The sequence below is a fragment of the Idiotropiscis lumnitzeri genome, chromosome 8 (assembly GCF_059441095.1).
Source record: "Idiotropiscis lumnitzeri isolate Australia: NSW breed Sydney's pygmy pipehorse chromosome 8, RoL_Ilum_1.0, whole genome shotgun sequence".
Lineage (NCBI taxonomy): Eukaryota > Metazoa > Chordata > Actinopteri > Syngnathiformes > Syngnathidae > Idiotropiscis > Idiotropiscis lumnitzeri.
The window spans coordinates 2,981,982-2,997,681 of record NC_142398.1 but is presented as its reverse complement, the minus strand read 5'-3'; the positions used below and the strand labels follow the sequence as shown (position 1 = coordinate 2,997,681).

The 15,700-nt window shown below is 42.9% G+C and overlaps 10 non-coding genes and 2 pseudogenes across 10 annotated transcripts; all 12 read left to right on the top strand.

Moving 5' to 3' along the window:
• Positions 1-2,609: 2,609 nt before the first annotated feature.
• Positions 2,610-2,718, top strand: LOC148331529 (5S ribosomal RNA; annotated as a pseudogene).
• A 1,016-nt stretch (positions 2,719-3,734) lies between these two features.
• On the top strand, positions 3,735-3,853 carry LOC148331528 (5S ribosomal RNA). Its single transcript, XR_015844799.1, has one exon. It is a non-coding gene; the product is annotated as a 5S ribosomal RNA (ribosomal RNA).
• Positions 3,854-4,856: 1,003 nt separating this feature from the next.
• Positions 4,857-4,975, top strand: LOC148331527 (5S ribosomal RNA). The gene has a single exon (XR_015844773.1). It is a non-coding gene; the product is annotated as a 5S ribosomal RNA (ribosomal RNA).
• A 1,006-nt stretch (positions 4,976-5,981) lies between these two features.
• LOC148331526 (5S ribosomal RNA) lies at positions 5,982-6,100 on the top strand. The gene has a single exon (XR_015844772.1). It is a non-coding gene; the product is annotated as a 5S ribosomal RNA (ribosomal RNA).
• A 1,005-nt stretch (positions 6,101-7,105) lies between these two features.
• Positions 7,106-7,224, top strand: LOC148331525 (5S ribosomal RNA). Its single transcript, XR_015844895.1, has one exon. It is a non-coding gene; the product is annotated as a 5S ribosomal RNA (ribosomal RNA).
• A 1,006-nt stretch (positions 7,225-8,230) lies between these two features.
• LOC148331524 (5S ribosomal RNA) lies at positions 8,231-8,349 on the top strand. Its single transcript, XR_015844930.1, has one exon. It is a non-coding gene; the product is annotated as a 5S ribosomal RNA (ribosomal RNA).
• A 1,006-nt stretch (positions 8,350-9,355) lies between these two features.
• LOC148331523 (5S ribosomal RNA) lies at positions 9,356-9,474 on the top strand. The gene has a single exon (XR_015844989.1). It is a non-coding gene; the product is annotated as a 5S ribosomal RNA (ribosomal RNA).
• A 1,007-nt stretch (positions 9,475-10,481) lies between these two features.
• On the top strand, positions 10,482-10,600 carry LOC148331522 (5S ribosomal RNA). The gene has a single exon (XR_015844988.1). It is a non-coding gene; the product is annotated as a 5S ribosomal RNA (ribosomal RNA).
• A 1,005-nt stretch (positions 10,601-11,605) lies between these two features.
• Positions 11,606-11,724, top strand: LOC148331521 (5S ribosomal RNA). Its single transcript, XR_015844929.1, has one exon. It is a non-coding gene; the product is annotated as a 5S ribosomal RNA (ribosomal RNA).
• Positions 11,725-12,730: 1,006 nt separating this feature from the next.
• On the top strand, positions 12,731-12,849 carry LOC148331520 (5S ribosomal RNA). Its single transcript, XR_015844987.1, has one exon. It is a non-coding gene; the product is annotated as a 5S ribosomal RNA (ribosomal RNA).
• A 1,015-nt stretch (positions 12,850-13,864) lies between these two features.
• Positions 13,865-13,983, top strand: LOC148331519 (5S ribosomal RNA). The gene has a single exon (XR_015844928.1). It is a non-coding gene; the product is annotated as a 5S ribosomal RNA (ribosomal RNA).
• A 1,006-nt stretch (positions 13,984-14,989) lies between these two features.
• Positions 14,990-15,104, top strand: LOC148331518 (5S ribosomal RNA; annotated as a pseudogene).
• Positions 15,105-15,700: the final 596 nt, after the last annotated feature.

The following is a 15,700-nucleotide window of genomic DNA, read 5'->3' as shown; positions in this document are numbered from 1 at the left end:
ATCAAGGGTAGTAGCCTTGCTTAAACCAGAGAAACCCCCCGAAGAGCCAAAAAGCTATCGACCTATATCTCTGCTTTGTATATTATACAAAGTGTACGAGAGATTGATACTGGAACGAATGGCTCCCTCAGTCGAAGATCAGCTGATCTCAGATCAAGCTGGTTTTCGACAGGGAAAATCATGCTGTGGACAAGTCCTGAATCTAACACAGTATATAGAAGATGGATTTGAGGCCAAGAAGATCACTGGCGCTGTATTTGTTGATCTGTCCGCCGCTTATGATACGGTTAATCATAGGTCACTGCTGATGAAGCTGGCGAAGACGATAAACAACTCACATATCGTCCGGATAGTTGAGTGTCTCCTATCTAACCGTAGATTCTTTGTTGAGATGGACGGAAGGAAGAGCCGTTGGAGGAGCCAGAAGAACGGCTTACCTCAGGGCTCTGTTCTTTCTCCAATACTCTTCAACATCTACACCAACGACCAACCTGCCTTCAATAATATCAGAAGATTTCTATACGCTGATGACTTGTGTTTAGCAACACAGTCAGATAGCTTCGATACCATCAAGCAGAGACTTATGGAAGCTCTCAAGATATTGACTGAGTACTACCTTCGATGGTCACTAAATGCGAACCCAGGAAAAACCCAAGTTTGTTCATTCCATCTGATCAATAAAGAAGCCAACACCACCATGGACATCAGATGGAATGGAAAAGTCTTGAAGAATACTAAGTATCCTGTTTACCTGGGGATAACATTAGACAGGACTCTGTCCTTCAAAGAGCATATCCTCAAACTGAAGAAGAAACTCTCGACCAGAAACAACTTGCTTGGCAAATTAGGCAACTCAAAGTGGGGATCCGATGCTGCCACAATTCGAACAACTGCGCTTGCATGCTGTTACTCAGTCGCAGAGTACTGTGCTCCAGTATGGTCAAGGTCTGCTCATTCCAGCAAAGTAGACCCAGCACTCAGCAGTGCATGTCGAACCATAACTGGAGCCCTTCGTGCAACCCCATTGCAGCACTTGTATAGGCTAGCGGGAATTGCTCCTCCATCCATTCGACGAGAAGCTCTCACTCGCTCGGAGCGGTACAAGCAGTCTCATGACGAACGCCACCCTCTGCACGACCACAATGAGATCCCTAGCCGACTTACATCCCGCAAGAGTTTCATCAGAGAACAACCTCTCAATCCTACTCAAGCTACAACTTTCCGTCTACAGAGATGGAAAGAAGTTGTCACTGATCATCCTAACCCCGCACTTCCAGAAGTGAGAGAGCAGCTTCCTGTAGGAAGCACACTTACCCGCAAGGACTGGGTAACGCTCAGCCGCGCGAGGTCTGGGGTAGGCAAGACTAAAAACAATCTATTACGCTGGAACATAGCGACAGACGCAAGATGTATTTGCGGAGAAGAAGAGACGATGGATCACATCCTGCATCACTGTCCGTCTGGTCCTCACTGTTCCGACGAGGATCTTCGAGATGTCACAGATGACGCCCTCTCCTGGATCAGGCATTACCGCGACAAGATATGATGAGTACTTGGATGGGAGACCGCCTGGGAATACCAGGTGATGTAAGCTTTTGCACCGCAAAAAAAAAAAAATTAAAAAAACTCGAACAAATGTAAGCAAGTATGCGAGCTGCTTTTTTTATAAATTTCCACATATTCGCCTGACAGGCTGAGAGCACAAAATGCCAACATTCAGCGTCCCCTGCCTTTGGGTGTTGCTACAGTCTCGCCGTGGACGACTCGCAAATGCGTGTGGCAATTTGCAAATGCGTGTCTGGAGACTTGAGTGTGGCTCCGGAGCTCCACATTAAGACCAAAAGGGGACTCTCGTAGTCTACAGGTGTAGCAGGCAGATGACCCGATGCAGTCCGGTTGGGTTGGTGCAGTCAGTGTTTACTAAATAAAAAGTTAATGTATCAATTTTAAAAAATGGTGTTTACTGAATGCAATAAAGGGAAGTATAGTTAATGTGGCAATTAGCAGGTGTGGAGAAGCTTCATTCATTTTTTTTAGCTTCACTGGTTATATCATTGGTTCTTATTTTATTAGTTCCACTTTATTCTTCCATTTATTCCAATTTAATTTAAATAATGTCAAATAAATGGTACATGACCATGGGTGGATAGCAGTGAACGCCCCCCCATGTTCTTGGTGTATATATTGGTGGTACGGGGCTGGTATAATATTAGTGCCCCCATGTGGTCCGATCGTGTAGCTACGGAGCCACACACAAGTCTCCTGACACGCATTTGCAAATCAGCACACGCATTTGCGAGTCGTCCGCGGCAGGACTGTAGCAAACGTCACCTCTAAGAACACAGCCAATCAAAAGGTCCCGTTTTTACAGGTCGCCCATCTATACGGATTTTTGTCCGCATTTAACCATGTGTATGTGTCAACAAATCATTGTACACATTTGCTGATATTTGTCATATATCTGTGACTTCAATCATGCATTGTAGATTGTTGTTACACATTTGTGACTGTGGTTATAGTTTCAGATTCTTGTTACGTATTTTTGGATTGAAGTATTTGCCACAATAAAGACCACATGTATAAAATGCAAAATTTTGAAAGAAATTGTCGCTTACGGCCATACTACCCTGAGCACGCCCGATCTCGGAAGCTAAGCAGGGTCGGGCCTGGTTAGTACTTGGATGGGAGACCGCCTGGGAATACCAGGTGCTGTAAGCTTTTGCACCGCAAAAAAAAAATACATTAAAAAAACTCGAACAAATGTAAGCAAGTATGCGAGCTGCTTTTTTATAAATTTCCACATATTCGCCTGACAGGCTGAGAGCACAAAATGCCAACATTCAGCGTCCCCTGCCTTTGGGTGTTGCTACAGTCTCGCCGTGGACGACTCGCAAATGCGTGTGGCAATTTGCAAATGCGTGTCTGGAGACTTGAGTGTGGCTCCGGAGCTCCACATTAAGACCAAAAGGGGACTCTCGTAGTCTACAGGTGTAGCAGGCAGATGACCCGATGCAGTCCGGTTGGGTTGGTGCAGTCAGTGTTTACTAAATAAAAAGTTAATGAATCAATTTTAAAAAATGGTGTTTACTGAATGCAATAAAGGAAAGTGTAGTTAATGTGGCAATTAGCAGGTGTGGAGAAGCTTCATTCAATTTTTTTTAGCTTCACTGGTTATATCATTGGTTCTTATTTTATTAGTTCCACTTTATTCTTCCATTTATTCCAATTTAATTTAAATAATGTCAAATAAATGGTACATGACCATGGGTGGATAGCAGTGAACGCCCCCCCATGTTCTTGGTGTATATATTGGTGGTACGGGGCTGGTATAATATTAGTGCCCCCATGTGGTCCGATCGTGTAGCTACGGAGCCACACACAAGTCTCCTGACACGCATTTGCAAATCAGCACACGCATTTGCGAGTCGTCCGCGGCAGGGCTGTAGCAAACGTCACCTCTAAGAACACAGCCAATCAAAAGGTCCCGTTTTTACAGGTCGCCCATCTATACGGATTTTTGTCCGCATTTAACCATGTGTATGTGCCAACAAATCATTGTACACATTTGCTGATATTTGTCATATATCTGTGACTTCAATCATGCATTGTAGATTGTTGTTACACATTTGTGACTGTGGTTATAGTTTCAGATTCTTGTAACGTCTTTTTGGATTGAAGTATTTGCCACAATAAAGACCACATGTATAAAATGCAAAATTTTGAAAGAGATTGTCGCTTACGGCCATACTACCCTGAGAACGCCCGATCTCGTCCGATCTCGGAAGCTAAGCAGGGTCGGGCCTGGTTAGTACTTGGATGGGAGACCGCCTGGGAATACCAGGTGCTGTAAGCTTTTGCACCGCAAAAAAAAAATACATTAAAAAAACTCTAACAAATGTAAGCAAGTATGCGAGCTGCTTTTTTATAAATTTCCACATATTCGCCTGGCAGGCTGAGAGCACAAAATGCCAACATTCAGCGTCCCCTGCCTTTGGGTGTTGCTACAGTCTCGCCGTGGACGACTCGCAAATGCGTGTGGCAATTTGCAAATGCGTGTCTGGAGACTTGAGTGTGGCTCCGGAGCTCCACATTAAGACCAAAAGGGGACTCTCGTAGTCTACAGGTGTAGCAGGCAGATGACCCGATGCAGTCCGGTTGGGTTGGTGCAGTCAGTGTTTACTAAATAAAAAGTTAATGAATCAATTTTAAAAAATGGTGTTTACTGAATGCAATAAAGGGAAGTATAGTTAATGTGGCAATTAGCAGGGGTGGAGAAGCTTCATTCATTTTTTTTAGCTTCACTGGTTATATCATTGGTTCTTATTTTATTAGTTGCACTTTATTCTTCCATTTATTCCAATTTAATTTAAATAATGTCAAATAAATGGTACATGACCATGGGTGGATAGCAGTGAACGCCCCCCCATGTTCTTGGTGTATATATTGGTGGTACGGAGCTGGTATAATATTAGTGCCCCCATGTGGTCCGATCGTGTAGCTACGGAGCCACACACAAGTCTCCTGACACGCATTTGCAAATCAGCACACGCATTTGCGAGTCGTCCGCGGCAGGACTGTAGCAAACGTCACCTCTAAGAACACAGCCAATCAAAAGGTCCCGTTTTTACAGGTCGCCCATCTATACGGATTTTTGTCCGCATTTATGTGCCAACAAATCATTGTACACATTTGCTGATATTTGTCATATATCTGTGACTTCAATCATGCATTGTAGATTGTTGTTACACATTTGTGACTGTGGTTATAGTTTCAGATTCTTGTTACGTATTTTTGGATTGAAGTATGTCACAATAAAGACCACATGTATAAAATGCAAAATTTTGAAAGAAATTGTCGCTTACGGCCATACTACCCTGAGCACGCCCGATCTCGTCCGATCTCGGAAGCTAAGCAGGGTCGGGCCTGGTTAGTACTTGGATGGGAGACCGCCTGGGAATACCAGGTGCTGTAAGCTTTTGCACTGCAAAAAAAAAAAAAAATTTAAAAAACTCTAACAAATGTAAGCAAGTATGCGAGCTGCTTTTTTATAAATTTCCACATATTCGCCTGACAGGCTGAGAGCACAAAATGCCAACATTCAGCGTCCCCTGCCTTTGGGTGTTGCTACAGTCTCGCCGTGGACGACTCGCAAATGCGTGTGGCAATTTGCAAATGCGTGTCTGGAGACTTGAGTGTGGCTCCGGAGCTCCACATTAAGACCAAAAGGGGACTCTCGTAGTCTACAGGTGTAGCAGGCAGATGACCCGATGCAGTCCGGTTGGGTTGGTGCAGTCAGTGTTTACTAAATAAAAAGTTAATGAATCAATTTTAAAAAATGGTGTTTACTGAATGCAATAAAGGGAAGTATAGTTAATGTGGCAATTAGCAGGTGTGGAGAAGCTTCATTCATTTTTTTTAGCTTCACTGGTTATATCATTGGTTCTTATTTTATTAGTTGCACTTTATTCTTCCATTTATTCCAATTTAATTTAAATAATGTCAAATAAATGGTACATGACCATGGGTGGATAGCAGTGAACGCCCCCCCATGTTCTTGGTGTATATATTGGTGGTACGGAGCTGGTATAATATTAGTGCCCCCATGTGGTCCGATCGTGTAGCTACGGAGCCACACACAAGTCTCCTGACACGCATTTGCAAATCAGCACACGCATTTGCGAGTCGTCCGCGGCAGGACTGTAGCAAACGTCACCTCTAAGAACACAGCCAATCAAAAGGTCCCGTTTTTACAGGTCGCCCATCTATACGGATTTTTGTCCGCATTTATGTGCCAACAAATCATTGTACACATTTGCTGATATTTGTCATATATCTGTGACTTCAATCATGCATTGTAGATTGTTGTTACACATTTGTGACTGTGGTTATAGTTTCAGATTCTTGTAACGTATTTTTGGATTGAAGTATTTGCCACAATAAAGACCACATGTATAAAATGCAAAATTTTGAAAGTAATTGTCGCTTACGGCCATACTACCCTGAGCACGCCCGATCTCGTCCGATCTCGGAAGCTAAGCAGGGTCGGGCCTGGTTAGTACTTGGATGGGAGACCGCCTGGGAATACCAGGTGCTGTAAGCTTTTGCACCGCAAAAAAAAAATACATTAAAAAAACTCTAACAAATGTAAGCAAGTATGCGAGCTGCTTTTTTTTATAAATTTCCACATATTCGCCTGACAGGCTGAGAGCACAAAATGCCAACATTCAGCGTCCCCTGCCTTTGGGTGTTGCTACAGTCTCGCCGTGGACGACTCGCAAATGCGTGTGGCAATTTGCAAATGCGTGTCTGGAGACTTGAGTGTGGCTCCGGAGCTCCACATTAAGACCAAAAGGGGACTCTCGTAGTCTACAGGTGTAGCAGGCAGATGACCCGATGCAGTCCGGTTGGGTTGGTGCAGTCAGTGTTTACTAAATAAAAAGTTAATGAATCAATTTTAAAAAATGGTGTTTACTGAATGCAATAAAGGGAAGTATAGTTAATGTGGCAATTAGCAGGTGTGGAGAAGCTTCATTCATTTTTTTAGCTTCACTGGTTATATCATTGGTTCTTATTTTATTAGTTCCACTTTATTCTTCCATTTATTCCAATATAATTTAAATAATGTCAAATAAATGGTACATGACCATGGGTGATAGCAGTGAACGCCCCCCCATGTTCTTGGTGTATATATTGGTGGTACGGGGCTGGTATAATACTAGTGCCCCCATGTGGTCCGATCGTGTAGCTACGGAGCCACACACAAGTCTCCTGACACGCATTTGCAAATCAGCACACGCATTTGCGAGTCGTCCGCGGCAGGACTGTAGCAAACGTCACCTCTAAGAACACAGCCAATCAAAAGGTCCCGTTTTTACAGGTCGCCCATCTATACGGATTATTGTCCGCATTTATGTGCCAACAAATCATTGTACACATTTGCTGATATTTGTCATATATCTGTGACTTCAATCATGCATTGTAGATTGTTGTTACACATTTGTGACTGTGGTTATAGTTTCAGATTCTTGTTACGTATTTTTGGATTGAAGTATTTGCCACAATAAAGACCACATGTATAAAATGCAAAATTTTGAAAGAAATTGTCGCTTACGGCCATACTACCCTGAGCACGCCCGATCTCGTCCGATCTCGGAAGCTAAGCAGGGTCGGGCCTTGTTAGTACTTGGATGGGAGACCGCCTGGGAATACCAGGTGCTGTAAGCTTTTGCACCGCAAAAAAAAAAATACATTAAAAAAACTCTAACAAATGTAAGCAAGTATGCGAGCTGCTTTTTTATAAATTTCCACATATTCGCCTGACAGGCTGAGAGCACAAAATGCCAACATTCAGCGTCCCCTGCCTTTGGGTGTTGCTACAGTCTCGCCGTGGACGACTCGCAAATGCGTGTGGCAATTTGCAAATGCGTGTCTGGAGACTTGAGTGTGGCTCCGGAGCTCCACATTAAGACCAAAAGGGGACTCTCGTAGTCTACAGGTGTAGCAGGCAGATGACCCGATGCAGTCCGGTTGGGTTGGTGCAGTCAGTGTTTACTAAATAAAAAGTTAATGAATCAATTTTAAAAAATGGTGTTTACTGAATGCAATAAAGGGAAGTATAGTTAATGTGGCAATTAGCAGGTGTGGAGAAGCTTCGTTCATTTTTTTTAGCTTCACTGGTTATATCATTGGTTCTTATTTTATTAGTTCCACTTTATTCTTCCATTTATTCCAATTTAATTTAAATAATGTCAAATAAATGGTACATGACCATGGGTGGATAGCAGTGAACGCCCCCCCATGTTCTTGGTGTATATATTGGTGGTACGGGGCTGGTATAATATTAGTGCCCCCATGTGGTCCGATCGTGTAGCTACGGAGCCACACACAAGTCTCCTGACACGCATTTGCAAATCAGCACACGCATTTGCGAGTCGTCCGCGGCAGGACTGTAGCAAACGTCACCTCTAAGAAAACAGCCAATCAAACGGTCCCGTTTTTACAGGTCGCCCATCTATACGGATTTTTGTCCGCATTTATGTGCCAACAAATCATTGTACACATTTGCTGATATTTGTCATATATCTGTGACTTCAATCATGCATTGTAGATTGTTGTTACACATTTGTGACTGTGGTTATAGTTTCAGATTCTTGTTATGTATTTTTGGATTGAAGTATTTGCCACAATAAAGACCACATGTATAAAATGCAAAATTTTGAAAGGAACTGTCGCTTACGGCCATACTACCCTGAGAACCCCCGATCTCGTCCGATCTCGGAAGCTAAGCAGGGTCGGGCCTGGTTCGTACTTGGATGGGAGGCCGCCTGGGAATACCAGGTGCTGCAAGCTTTTACACCGCAAAAAAAAAAAAAAATTTAAAAAACTCTAACAAATGTAAGCAAGTATGCGAGCTGCTTTTTTATAAATTTCCACATATTCGCCTGACAGGCTGAGAGCACAAAATGCCAACATTCAGCGTCCCCTGCCTTTGGGTGTTGCTACAGTCTCGCCGTGGACGACTCGCAAATGCGTGTGGCAATTTGCAAATGCGTGTCTGGAGACTTGAGTGTGGCTCCGGAGCTCCACATTAAGACCAAAAGGGGACTCTCGTAGTCTACAGGTGCAGCAGGCAGATGACCCGATGCAGTCCGGTTGGGTTGGTGCAGTCAGTGTTTACTAAATAAAAAGTTAATGAATCAATTTTAAAAAATGGTGTTTACTGAATGCAATAAAGGGAAGTATAGTTAATGTGGCAATTAGCAGGTGTGGAGAAGCTTCATTCATTTTTTTTAGCTTCACTGGTTATATCATTGGTTCTTATTTTATTAGTTCCACTTTATTCTTCCATTTATTCCAATTTAATTTAAATAATGTCAAATAAATGGTACATGACCATGGGTGGATAGCAGTGAACGCCCCCCCATGTTCTTGGTGTATATATTGGTGGTACGGGGCTGGTATAATATTAGTGCCCCCATGTGGTCCGATCGTGTAGCTACGGAGCCACACACAAGTCTCCTGACACGCATTTGCAAATCAGCACACGCATTTGCGAGTCGTCCGCGGCAGGACTGTAGCAAACGTCACCTCTAAGAAAACAGCCAATCAAACGGTCCCGTTTTTACAGGTCGCCCATCTATACGGATTTTTGTCCGCATTTATGTGCCAACAAATCATTGTACACATTTGCTGATATTTGTCATATATCTGTGACTTCAATCATGCATTGTAGATTGTTGTTACACATTTGTGACTGTGGTTATAGTTTCAGATTCTTGTAACGTATTTTTGGATTGAAGTATTTGCCACAATAAAGACCACATGTATAAAATGCAAAATTTTGAAAGTAATTGTCGCTTACGGCCATACTACCCTGAGCACGCCCGATCTCGTCCGATCTCGGAAGCTAAGCAGGGTCGGGCCTGGTTAGTACTTGGATGGGAGACCGCCTGGGAATACCAGGTGCTGTAAGCTTTTGCACCGCAAAAAAAAAATACATTAAAAAAACTCTAACAAATGTAAGCAAGTATGCGAGCTGCTTTTTTTTATAAATTTCCACATATTCGCCTGACAGGCTGAGAGCACAAAATGCCAACATTCAGCGTCCCCTGCCTTTGGGTGTTGCTACAGTCTCGCCGTGGACGACTCGCAAATGCGTGTGGCAATTTGCAAATGCGTGTCTGGAGACTTGAGTGTGGCTCCGGAGCTCCACATTAAGACCAAAAGGGGACTCTCGTAGTCTACAGGTGCAGCAGGCAGATGACCCGATGCAGTCCGGTTGGGTTGGTGCAGTCAGTGTTTACTAAATAAAAAGTTAATGAATCAATTTTAAAAAATGGTGTTTACTGAATGCAATAAAGGGAAGTATAGTTAATGTGGCAATTAGCAGGTGTGGAGAAGCTTCATTCATTTTTTTTAGCTTCACTGGTTATATCATTGGTTCTTATTTTATTAGTTCCACTTTATTCTTCCATTTATTCCAATTTAATTTAAATAATGTCAAATAAATGGTACATGACCATGGGTGGATAGCAGTGAACGCCCCCCCATGTTCTTGGTGTATATATTGGTGGTACGGGGCTGGTATAATATTAGTGCCCCCATGTGGTCCGATCGTGTAGCTACGGAGCCACACACAAGTCTCCTGACACGCATTTGCAAATCAGCACACGCATTTGTGAGTCGTCCGCGGCAGGACTGTAGCAAACGTCACCTCTAAGAAAACAGCCAATCAAACGGTCCCGTTTTTACAGGTCGCCCATCTATACGGATTTTTTTCCGCATTTATGTGCCAACAAATCATTGTACACATTTGCTGATATTTGTCATATATCTGTGACTTCAATCATGCATTGTAGATTGTTGTTACACATTTGTGACTGTGGTTATAGTTTCAGATTCTTGTAACGTATTTTTGGATTGAAGTATTTGCCACAATAAAGACCACATGTATAAAATGCAAAATTTTGAAAGTAATTGTCGCTTACGGCCATACTACCCTGAGCACGCCCGATCTCGTCCGATCTCGGAAGCTAAGCAGGGTCGGGCCTGGTTAGTACTTGGATGGGAGACCGCCTGGGAATACCAGGTGCTGTAAGCTTTTGCACCGCAAAAAAAAAATACATTAAAAAAACTCTAACAAATGTAAGCAAGTATGCGAGCTGCTTTTTTATAAATTTCCACATATTCGCCTGACAGGCTGAGAGCACAAAATGCCAACATTCAGCGTCCCCTGCCTTTGGGTGTTGCTACAGTCTCGCCGTGGACGACTCGCAAATGCGTGTGGCAATTTGCAAATGCGTGTCTGGAGACTTGAGTGTGGCTCCGGAGCTCCACATTAAGACCAAAAGGGGACTCTCGTAGTCTACAGGTGTAGCAGGCAGATGACCCGATGCAGTCCGGTTGGGTTGGTGCAGTCAGTGTTTACTAAATAAAAAGTTAATGAATCAATTTTAAAAAATGGTGTTTACTGAATGCAATAAAGGGAAGTATAGTTAATGTGGCAATTAGCAGGTGTGGAGAAGCTTCATTCATTTTTTTTAGCTTCACTGGTTATATCATTGGTTCTTATTTTATTAGTTCCACTTTATTCTTCCATTTATTCCAATTTAATTTAAATAATGTCAAATAAATGGTACATGACCATGGGTGGATAGCAGTGAACGCCCCCCCATGTTCTTGGTGTATATATTGGTGGTACGGGGCTGGTATAATATTAGTGCCCCCATGTGGTCCGATCGTGTAGCTACGGAGCCACACACAAGTCTCCTGACACGCATTTGCAAATCAGCACACGCATTTGCGAGTCGTCCGCGGCAGGACTGTAGCAAACGTCACCTCTAAGAACACAGCCAATCAAAAGGTCCCGTTTTTACAGGTCGCCCATCTATACGGATTATTGTCCGCATTTATGTGCCAACAAATCATTGTACACATTTGCTGATATTTGTCATATATCTGTGACTTCAATCATGCATTGTAGATTGTTGTTACACATTTGTGACTGTGGTTATAGTTTCAGATTCTTGTTATGTATTTTTGGATTGAAGTATTTGCCACAATAAAGACCACATGTATAAAATGCAAAATTTTGAAAGGAACTGTCGCTTACGGCCATACTACCCTGAGAACCCCCGATCTCGTCCGATCTCGGAAGCTAAGCAGGGTCGGGCCTGGTTCGTACTTGGATGGGAGGCCGCCTGGGAATACCAGGTGCTGCAAGCTTCTACACCGCAAAAAAAAAAAAAAATTAAAAAAACTCTAACAAATGTAAGCAAGTATGCGAGCTGCTTTTTTATAAATTTCCACATATTCGCCTGACAGGCTGAGAGCACAAAATGCCAACATTCAGCGTCCCCTGCCTTTGGGTGTTGCTACAGTCTCGCCGTGGACGACTCGCAAATGCGTGTGGCAATTTGCAAATGCGTGTCTGGAGACTTGAGTGTGGCTCCGGAGCTCCACATTAAGACCAAAAGGGGACTCTCGTAGTCTACAGGTGCAGCAGGCAGATGACCCGATGCAGTCCGGTTGGGTTGGTGCAGTCAGTGTTTACTAAATAAAAAGTTAATGAATCAATTTTAAAAAATGGTGTTTACTGAATGCAATAAAGGGAAGTATAGTTAATGTGGCAATTAGCAGGTGTGGAGAAGCTTCATTCATTTTTTTTAGCTTCACTGGTTATATCATTGGTTCTTATTTTATTAGTTCCACTTTATTCTTCCATTTATTCCAATTTAATTTAAATAATGTCAAATAAATGGTACATGACCATGGGTGGATAGCAGTGAACGCCCCCCCATGTTCTTGGTGTATATATTGGTGGTACGGGGCTGGTATAATATTAGTGCCCCCATGTGGTCCGATCGTGTAGCTACGGAGCCACACACAAGTCTCCTGACACGCATTTGCAAATCAGCACACGCATTTGCGAGTCGTCCGCGGCAGGACTGTAGCAAACGTCACCTCTAAGAAAACAGCCAATCAAACGGTCCCGTTTTTACAGGTCGCCCATCTATACGGATTTTTGTCCGCATTTATGTGCCAACAAATCATTGTACACATTTGCTGATATTTGTCATATATCTGTGACTTCAATCATGCATTGTAGATTGTTGTTACACATTTGTGACTGTGGTTATAGTTTCAGATTCTTGTAACGTATTTTTGGATTGAAGTATTTGCCACAATAAAGACCACATGTATAAAATGCAAAATTTTGAAAGTAATTGTCGCTTACGGCCATACTACCCTGAGCACGCCCGATCTCGTCCGATCTCGGAAGCTAAGCAGGGTCGGGCCTGGTTAGTACTTGGATGGGAGACCGCCTGGGAATACCAGGTGCTGTAAGCTTTTGCACCGCAAAAAAAAAATACATTAAAAAAACTCTAACAAATGTAAGCAAGTATGCGAGCTGCTTTTTTATAAATTTCCACATATTCGCCTGACAGGCTGAGAGCACAAAATGCCAACATTCAGCGTCCCCTGCCTTTGGGTGTTGCTACAGTCTCGCCGTGGACGACTCGCAAATGCGTGTGGCAATTTGCAAATGCGTGTCTGGAGACTTGAGTGTGGCTCCGGAGCTCCACATTAAGACCAAAAGGGGACTCTCGTAGTCTACAGGTGTAGCAGGCAGATGACCCGATGCAGTCCGGTTGGGTTGGTGCAGTCAGTGTTTACTAAATAAAAAGTTAATGAATCAATTTAAAAAAATGGTGTTTACTGAATGCAATAAAGGGAAGTATAGTTAATGTGGCAATTAGCAGGTGTGGAGAAGCTTCATTCATTTTTTTTAGCTTCACTGGTTATATCATTGGTTCTTATTTTATTAGTTCCACTTTATTCTTCCATTTATTCCAATTTAATTTAAATAATGTCAAATAAATGGTACATGACCATGGGTGGATAGCAGTGAACGCCCCCCCATGTTCTTGGTGTATATATTGGTGGTACGGGGCTGGTATAATATTAGTGCCCCCATGTGGTCCGATCGTGTAGCTACGGAGCCACACACAAGTCTCCTGACACGCATTTGCAAATCAGCACACGCATTTGCGAGTCGTCCGCGGCAGGACTGTAGCAAACGTCACCTCTAAGAACACAGCCAATCAAAAGGTCCCGTTTTTACAGGTCGCCCATCTATACGGATTTTTGTCCGCATTTAACCATGTGTATGTGCCAACAAATCATTGTACACATTTGCTGATATTTGTCATATATCTGTGACTTCAATCATGCATTGTAGATTGTTGTTACACATTTGTGACTGTGGTTATAGTTTCAGATTCTTGTTATGTATTTTTGGATTGAAGTATTTGCCACAATAAAGACCACATGTATAAAATGCAAAATTTTGAAAGGAACTGTCGCTTACGGCCATACTACCCTGAGAACCCCCGATCTCGTCCGATCTCGGAAGCTAAGCAGGGTCGGGCCTGGTTCGTACTTGGATGGGAGGCCGCCTGGGAATACCAGGTGCTGCAAGCTTTTACACCGCAAAAAAAAAAATAAATTAAAAAAACTCTAACAAATGTAAGCAAGTATGCGAGCTGCTTTTTTATAAATTTCCACATATTCGCCTGACAGGCTGAGAGCACAAAATGCCAACATTCAGCGTCCCCTGCCTTTGGGTGTTGCTACAGTCTCGCCGTGGACGACTCGCAAATGCGTGTGGCAATTTGCAAATGCGTGTCTGGAGACTTGAGTGTGGCTCCGGAGCTCCACATTAAGACCAAAAGGGGACTCTCGTAGTCTACAGGTGCAGCAGGCAGATGACCCGATGCAGTCCGGTTGGGTTGGTGCAGTCAGTGTTTACTAAATAAAAAGTTAATGAATCAATTTTAAAAAATGGTGTTTACTGAATGCAATAAAGGGAAGTATAGTTAATGTGGCAATTAGCAGGTGTGGAGAAGCTTCATTCATTTTTTTTAGCTTCACTGGTTATATCATTGGTTCTTATTTTATTAGTTCCACTTTATTCTTCCATTTATTCCAATTTAATTTAAATAATGTCAAATAAATGGTACATGACCATGGGTGGATAGCAGTGAACGCCCCCCCATGTTCTTGGTGTATATATTGGTGGTACGGGGCTGGTATAATATTAGTGCCCCCATGTGGTCCGATCGTGTAGCTACGGAGCCACACACAAGTCTCCTGACACGCATTTGCAAATCAGCACACGCATTTGCGAGTCGTCCGCGGCAGGACTGTAGCAAACGTCACCTCTAAGAAAACAGCCAATCAAACGGTCCCGTTTTTACAGGTCGCCCATCTATACGGATTTTTGTCCGCATTTATGTGCCAACAAATCATTGTACACATTTGCTGATATTTGTGATATATCTGTGACTTCAATCATGCATTGTAGATTGTTGTTACACATTTGTGACTGTGGTTATAGTTTCAGATTCTTGTAACGTATTTTTGGATTGAAGTATTTGCCACAATAAAGACCACATGTATAAAATGCAAAATTTTGAAAGTAATTGTCGCTTACGGCCATACTACCCTGAGCACGAATTCGTCCGATCTCGGAAGCTAAGCAGGGTCGGGCCTGGTTAGTACTTGGATGGGAGACCGCCTGGGAATACCAGGTGCTGTAAGCTTTTGCACCGCAAAAAAAAAATACATTAAAAAAACTCTAACAAATGTAAGCAAGTATGCGAGCTGCTTTTTTTTATAAATTTCCACATATTCGCCTGACAGGCTGAGAGCACAAAATGCCAACATTCAGCGTCCCCTGCCTTTGGGTGTTGCTACAGTCTCGCCGTGGACGACTCGAAAATGCGTGTGGCAATTTGCAAATGCGTGTCTGGAGACTTGAGTGTGGCTCCGGAGCTCCACATTAAGACCAAAAGGGGACTCTCGTAGTCTACAGGTGCAGCAGGCAGATGACCCGATGCAGTCCGGTTGGGTTGGTGCAGTCAGTGTTTACTAAATAAAAAGTTAATGAATCAATTTTAAAAAATGGTGTTTACTGAATGCAATAAAGGGAAGTATAGTTAATGTGGCAATTAGCAGGTGTGGAGAAGCTTCATTCATTTTTTTTAGCTTCACTGGTTATATCATTGGTTCTTATTTTATTAGTTCCACTTTATTCTTCCATTTATTCCAATTTAATTTAAATAATGTCAAATAAATGGTACATGACCATGGGTGGATAGCAGTGAACGCCCCCCCATGTTCTTGGTGTATATATTGG